This window comes from Clinocottus analis, unplaced genomic scaffold, assembly GCF_023055335.1.
Source record: "Clinocottus analis isolate CAN_PGR_092001 unplaced genomic scaffold, fCliAna1.0.p SCAF_13, whole genome shotgun sequence".
Taxonomy (NCBI): domain Eukaryota; kingdom Metazoa; phylum Chordata; class Actinopteri; order Perciformes; family Cottidae; genus Clinocottus; species Clinocottus analis.
This window is the reverse complement of record NW_027175854.1, coordinates 18,242,272-18,250,000: the sequence shown is the minus strand read 5'-3', so window position 1 is coordinate 18,250,000 and position 7,729 is coordinate 18,242,272.

The following is a 7,729-nucleotide window of genomic DNA, read 5'->3' as shown; positions in this document are numbered from 1 at the left end:
CTCAAACACATGACTTCATCGTGAATCTGCATCTTCTGACTCGTTGCTCTCGCAGCACAGATTCAGCCCAGAGCTCCTGCAGACGCCTCAAACAATCACTAATCACATTCAGTCAGAGATCACCAGCAAGGCGGGAAATGTCCAAACTAAATATTGAGCGTTGGCGACAACGCGACACCAGAACAACGCAGACAGCAAGCTGTCAAACACACATGGCACCGAGCGGCTCATCCGGAGTGACGCATGAGAGACAAGCGGAATGAAATGTGTCAATGTTAAATACATATTATTATTATTATATATATATTTTTGGATATAGTTTATTGCGAGTGTGTTGCCGAGAACAGTTTACCCGGCTCTCCTTAGTTGGTAATTAAAAAACAGAGACCTGACCGAAGCCTGCGGAGGCGGAGCTTTGGGCGTTCAGAAGCCTGCGGAGGCGGAGCTTTGGGCGTTCAGAAGCCTGCGGAGGCGGAGCTTTGGGCGTCCAGAAGCCTGCGGAGGCGGAGCTATGGGCGTACCAAAGGACGACCAAAGCATCACGCATTCACACATCCAGCTCACTGTCATTTTGTGATATAGTTTAGTTTGTTTTTTTTAACTGTAACACTTCCAGGAAGTGTACAACTTACCAGCTGCATGTGTGAGTGTGTGTGTGTAGATGTGTGAGTGTGTGTGTGTGTGTGTGTGTGTTTCAGCTGCACGCTGCCAGAGGCTTCAGTGGCTGGAGGCTCAGACTCCCAGTTAAGATATCGACAGAGCTGGTCTCCATCAGCCTGGAGGACTCTGTCTTCACTCAGCTGATCCTCTGTCGGCTCTCAGGAGCGCGACGCTGCAACGTCTTATGTGTAAACACAAAACACGACAACGCAGAGGCAGCAGGCACGAGGCTGAGGATCGATGTTACAGTCTCCCTTCATCGTGTTGCTCACTGACCAGCCTCAAGTTACACACTTTGGAAATGATTGTGTGACTGCATTGTGAACCGTTTACGTCATTTAATGTTTATTATTGTCATTGTTTTGGAAAACATACCAAGAAAAAAACAGAATACTGAAAACAAAGAAACATATATGTACTAAACTGTATGAATCAATATGAATCATTATCAATACATGTATGTATACCAAAATAAAAAATAATGGGTAGAAGCTAACGCTAACCCTCTGACCCTAACTTAACCTTAACCTAACTCTAAACCCTTAACTCTACTAACCTAACCCTAACTTAACCTTAACCTTAATTTAAACCCTTACCTCTACTAGCCTAACCCTAACTTAACCTTAACCTAACTCTTAACCCTTAACTCTACTAACTTAACATTAACTCTAACCTAACCCTTAACTCTACTAACTTAACATTAACTCTAACCTAACCCTTAACTATACTAACCCTAACTTAACCTTAACCTAACCCTAACCCTCTAACTCTAACCCTAACTTAACCTTAACTTAACCTTAACCTAACCCTTTTCTTTTAGAACTGTGATCACAAGATAAATCCAACATCCTGTATAAATATGGGTCTTCGTGTGGGAAGACAGTTGCATATTTTTGCATGCTCATCTTTGATACAGCTGGTGTGTGTTTTTTGGCACTGATGTGTTGAAACCACAGGTGCCGCCGTGCATCCGTCTGCAGGTTGGAGACTTTTAATCCAAACTTTGGCCATGGGGACACCGGGGAGCTGACCGCCATCCCTCACCGTCATCGCACGCAGCGGCGTCCAGATGGCTTTGTCTGAAACCTCGTTTGGGTGTAAAGTAGAACCCGTCAGGAGGAAAACACTGAAGACTTCACAAAGAACAACCTCAGCAGAGAATATTCATATGAAATCGTCCCAAATACAAAGCACCGCAATGACAGGAGTTTGGGTAAACACAGTGACAGTTATTCGATCCAAACAGCGGGAGGGAATTCACAAACCTACTTCTCTTATTTCAGCCCGTCCAACCGCGCTGATTAAAAATGAGATCTGAGAGAAACACACCACTCAGCAACATGGAGGTCAGGAGGAATTGGAGCAAGAGAGATAGTGTATTAAAACACACACACACACACACAAAAGAACACTTGGCAACGCGAGTGACACGAGGGAAGGAAGCTGGTTCCTCAACAAAGGAGCACAAACATTTAAGAAGTGTACGACTGCAAAGTCAACAGCATCTCCAGCAGTGACACACCTGGAGTTTAAGTTACCTGAAGAGCTTCGTGTCGACACACCGCTCAGAAGAAACTGACACAAAAAGCTCAGAAACAGTCTCCTAGTTGAGGAAGAGGAAGCTGCATGCTCATCGCGTACAGTAACACACAGTGTGTGGCTGCGTTGCTCCGACTTTAAAGGAAAACTTGCATGTAATTTCATGCATTAAATGAGAGCCACATTTAAAAACTGCAAAACTGTATCAGAACAGCTGTTTGCAAACTATCACACGAGCCGGCCAGACGCTCGCCGTCCTCTCACCTGCAGGGCGGCGATGCTCGTCTGTGAGGTCGGACGGGCGTGCAACAAGACGGCAACGCAGGCTAACTGGTATGAAAATGGTGGTTTGTAACCGTGTTGAGAGAAAGAGGATGTCGAGCGATCAACATTGACTTCTGTGTGAACTCTCAGGTTTTGTTTCTGTCACTCAATACCTTCTTTCCGCAGGAGGTTTTATATTTAGCAGCTCTTGCACCATTTCTCCCCAAACAGATTCAACTTTCCCTCCTTCGCCACATCTTGAAAATTCTGGGGAGTTTCTCTATTTTCTTACTTTTCAAAAAGCCTCCCGGGTTGCTCTCTTTTCCTCGCCTCTGTCATGGAGTATGAAGTATATTTCCACCTCTCCTACGGCCTTTGTCTCTCTCACACTCGCTGCTGTTCTATTCCTGCATTTCCGTCACGGGCGGCAGACTCTTGTGTCAGCTGCTGTCACACGTCTCACCGTTCAAGCGGAGGCTTCACTTGTGTATTTACTGTAAGCTGATGGGGGGGAAACAATAGTAAAGCTTCCCAAAAGGTTGTCACTTCCCAGAACCCTCAGTGATGGCATCAGCTGTTTGAATTAGAGATTACAAGACGTCAGCGATTCAGTCTGCAGACATGAGCAGGAATATGGGATGAGATTAGATAAGAAAACATATTAATCTAAAAAAAGAAAAGACAGTGGGATCAATAAGAAAACCCTATAAGTCTCAGATCATTATTCCCAAATCATTACTATTGATTTGCAGTCCAGACAATATTTGCTGAGATATTTCAGTCGTAGCCGCGGCCGAACTGTAGCTTAAAGAAAACACGCTATGTCGTTATTTTAACCACTAGAATTAACTCACAAGTTTTACTTCTTCTGTTTTATGGCCTTCAGAAGGTCATGTGATCATCACTCTCAGCACTGAAGATGCCTGAAGACGGGCAGGACCAGGACCAGGACCAGGACCAGGACCAGGACCAGCGGGAGCTTTCAAACCTCTGACTGACTCAAGAACTTTTGCATGTTGCTAAAGAGATGCGGCGCCTCGGGGAGATCCGCCCCGAGCCTCTTTTAGATGTATCGTCTCGCTTTAATGAGATCTGCCAAAAGCACTTCATCACCAGAAAGAGACGGAGATGAAGTCAATCAGGTCAACGCAGAGAGAGCAAGAGAGGGAGCCCGTTCAGACAGAAACGCAGATATCGCAATTATCTGTTGCACCAAAGGTGATGGGCATCTTTGCATTGCGCACACATTTGAATTTTCTATATTTACACGAAGGGAACCTCAGAAAATGGGCTCCGTCTTGTCCCTTGATAAGTTCTGTAAACGTTCATCCGCAACCTTTTTTACCCGTGCAGAAAGAAAGCGAAGAAGGCCGTTCATGTGCAGGAGGACGCGAGCCAGATGCCTGAAGAGAGCGCCGGCCACGTTTGTGCAGAGGAAAAGCTGCCGGAGGCGTCTGGTCGGAGCGTCAGAGGCGGAGCAGCGCAGCGCTTCTGGTGTAAGGAGTGTGTCCTGTCAGCAGGCGGCCGAAGCGTACCATCTGTGACCTGCCGTCGCACCGCCGCTGACGACGAGGCCGCGCGGAAGCACATGTCTTCTGCCGCCGCCGCCGCCGCCGCCGGGGAGGCCAACAGGAAGCCGGCTCCCTGTTTGTTGTTCTTGACACCGTTCTGAAATCATAATCACGAAGAAAAAACCGTGTTATTCACCAGGAAAACGACCCATTTCTGACAGAGAAAGCCAGCGCGTCCTTCCTGCTGCAGCGGCGGCGGCTTCAGCTCGTCTCCGCGCTGGATGCGCGCACATGAAATTGTTATTGATCCTCTCGTGTAAATGTGTTTAACGCGGCAGACAAGTGCGTTTCCCAAATTGAAAAAGAATGTTCCTTTGATATCATCTGACGGGAGGCTTCCGCTAATCTTGTCGCGTGATAATCTGCAGATAATTTGTGTACTTTCTCTGTATTAATGCAATTTTGGAGGAATATTGGCGGGGACGTGATCTGAACTAAAGCGTGGAGTGTGCTTTCATGATGCATGATTAATAAAAGTGCCTGCATAGAGCAAAGGTAGCGTCATGAAGTCACCTGAGACACTGCAGGAAAGATGGAGTGAAAGTCTAGAGTTGACTAAAGTGTGCAGATTCTATCGCGTCTGTATTTCTTTGTTTCCTGTTCAGCTGCCATGACACTGAGCTGAACCTTTGACCTTGAGCGCGACAGAGAGGATGGTAAAAACCTGTGTGGTGACTTTCCAAAGCTCAATGATGTGCACCACTTACTGAGCACATCTCATTTGTTGCTGTTGTTGTTGTTGTTGATCCTCCAGCGGGCCGAGGTATTGATGAGGCAGCGCCAGGAGACTCCCTCAGGACGAGAGCTGAAGCTCTGCCAGCGGCACCAGACCTGCAATGCGGCGTTCAAAAAGCACGTAAAAGGGACTTTTCCCCACCAATAGGTGATGTTTTAATAAGTAGATTGATTGGATCATTAGATAAAAGCACAAAAACAAAAATAAGACATGAAAATGCCCCGAAAAACATGTAAAACATGAAGGTTTTATTAAAGCTTTCGTATTCTTGTCAAACAGATGAAACAGATGAGCCGGGTCCTCATGAAATGTGCTTTTCCTTCTGCTCGAGCTCTGTTATTACTGCAAATATGTTTTCCATCTGTGATTCTGTTTTTATGAATTTTCTTCTTTTTTTTTTTTTTTTGCAATTTGATCTGAACTGTGAATCTTTTCTGAGTGAAAGTATCTGGCGACCTCGTACGGAGCCTCGTGTTCATCCTCCAAATGTGAAAAATGAGCCTAATGTTTAACCAAGATGAGATCATAACGCGCTTTGATTATTATTGGGAAATATTAATTGCTGGCCTACTGTTCGTCAAATATCTTGCTTAAAAGCTCCGCACCCTGCGGGGTTTTCAAAATAAATAATGTATTGACACTTAGGAAACACTCAAAATGAAAAAAACAAACATGCAGTGCAAGATGTCAGCGTTTGGAAATATTCATGATGCTGTCAGAAAGCTCAGGAAATCATAAAGCATGTGGACGGCGCTCCCCGCAGCGCGGCCATGGATCCCCGCCGTCCATCACTGCTCACTTGATGACGTGTTCCATCAGTTAAACACGAAGCATGAAGCAGATCCAGCGGCTGCTGAGCTCAGAGCTCAGAGCAGAGAGCTCACGTCACTTCCTGCACGGCAGCGTCCACACATACCTGCCTGGTGCATCACCTGGACTGTCACTTCACTTCCTTGAGCTGAAGGTTCACGGGGACCAGGGGCGTCAAACATACGGCCCGCGGGCCGGATTCAGCCCGCCACGGTGTTCAATCCCAAAAAACTTTTTTTTTTGTTGTTTTAAGAACAAAATTAGAAGAGCTGGGATTCAAACCTCTGATCCTCTGCTTATAAGACGGACATGCAAACTATTGATCCACAGTCTCAACTGATGTGAGCGCTGATATTAATGTGTTAGAAGTCGTTAAACATGGACGACGTCATGAAAGTGGCGTCGCAAACGTGTCACAAAGGAGGGAATCTGCAGAGGAGAGCAGATGAACAGAGGGCTGATGTCTGAATGTTTGGTCTTCATGCTCCTAAAGACCTTAAAAGAGAGTTTATCATCTAAAAACCTTCACCAATGACTTAAACATAGAGAAACATTGTTGATTATGCATTATTAAGCTGTGATTTCACTGCTCCGCCCACTTCAGATCAGAATGCCGGCATGCGGCCCCTTCACTCAGACGAGTTTGACCCCCTGACGTGGTCGATGAGAGCGCCGCCGTGAGGGAAGCTTCTGGACGTCAGACCTTAGAGCGGCGGCGAGGACCCGCGTGACTAAACGACAGCGTTCCTCGGCCGCCGCTAGAGATCTCTCTGGAAGACGACAGTCAGCTTCACGGGTCTGGACCGCGTGGGCGAGCGGCCAGATGGCGGGAGACAGCAGCTCGGAGTCCGCAACAACAACAAAAAAAAAGCGGTGAAAGATTCTCAGAGCGTGACGCAAAAGACTTTTGGTCTGACGAGCATCAACACTGAAGACTGAAGGCGCCGCCGCGCAGAGCGTGTCGGTGTCGACGGGAAGCGTCGCCGCGACGGCGTCCTGTTCAGGCCTTAAAGACCAACACGACGAGGAGGAGCTGCACAGGGAGAGACGCCAACGTTCACAGTTAAGTACAAACAGATGACATCACGCAGGATGATGAGGGAGGATCAGCAGCTTCTCATCGAGCAGAGAGGATTATAAAGATGAGGGAGTCCCAGAACACCTGCAGCTCCTGGCACTCCTCCTGAAACACGAGGAAAACACACAACACACAACACACAACACACACAGATTAATACAGATTAGAGAAGGAAGAGATAACCAAAGTTCATTTGTGTGTTCATGTCATCAAAGTGTCGTTGAGACGTTTCACACAAAAAATGCAGAAGCGTCATCCAAGAGATCCAACGTGATTATGATTCATCCTCTGAGGACTCTGAATGTCTGCTCAGACCTTCATGACGCTCGCCGAGTTATTTCAGTCTGAACCGACACGTCTACACGCGTGTGTGCATGCATGTGTGTGTGTGTTCACTCAGCTTTGTGCAGGACAAACAGTCTGAAGTCTGATAAATGTAGTGCAGGATTTACAGTATTTTTGCAGCGCGGATGTAATAATTCCACAAACGTGATCCTCGACCTGATAGAAAATTGATAAAAGATGGAAAGACATGAGCACGTGGGCGTTCATGTCTTTTGCGCGTGTGAATGTGGTCGCAGGAAGCAGCTGAACACACAAACACAGAGACGCCGCCGCGGTTTCATGGAGCTTCACATGTCGCTTCATGTCGACCCAACTCAGCCCAGTCTCCTCCTCGCAAGCACACGTTCAACCATTTATATGTGATATGATAATATTTAAGCTGCAAACGCTGCCGCCCCGCTCGGCTCTTTATGGAAGGTGATAAAACATTTCCGTTATCGTCGCAGCGTGTTTGCCTCGTGGCACCGTGAGGTGTGTCTTTGCCAGCCGGAGGTCGTGACCTTGTGAGCAGAGAGACGCCGAGGACATAAACGCTGAGGAGCTGAAGCGCCGCCGGCAGGTAGAAGCGTGGCGGAGGAACCAGCAGAAGACAATCTGAAGGTGGAGGACGGAGAGAGGACGCGACGGAGAAAAGCTCCCGGAGAGACGGGAGAGAGAAAAGATTGGCTCAGATTTCAGAGGAGAATTATTAAATTAAATGTGCATCACTGTTCACTGTGACATTTC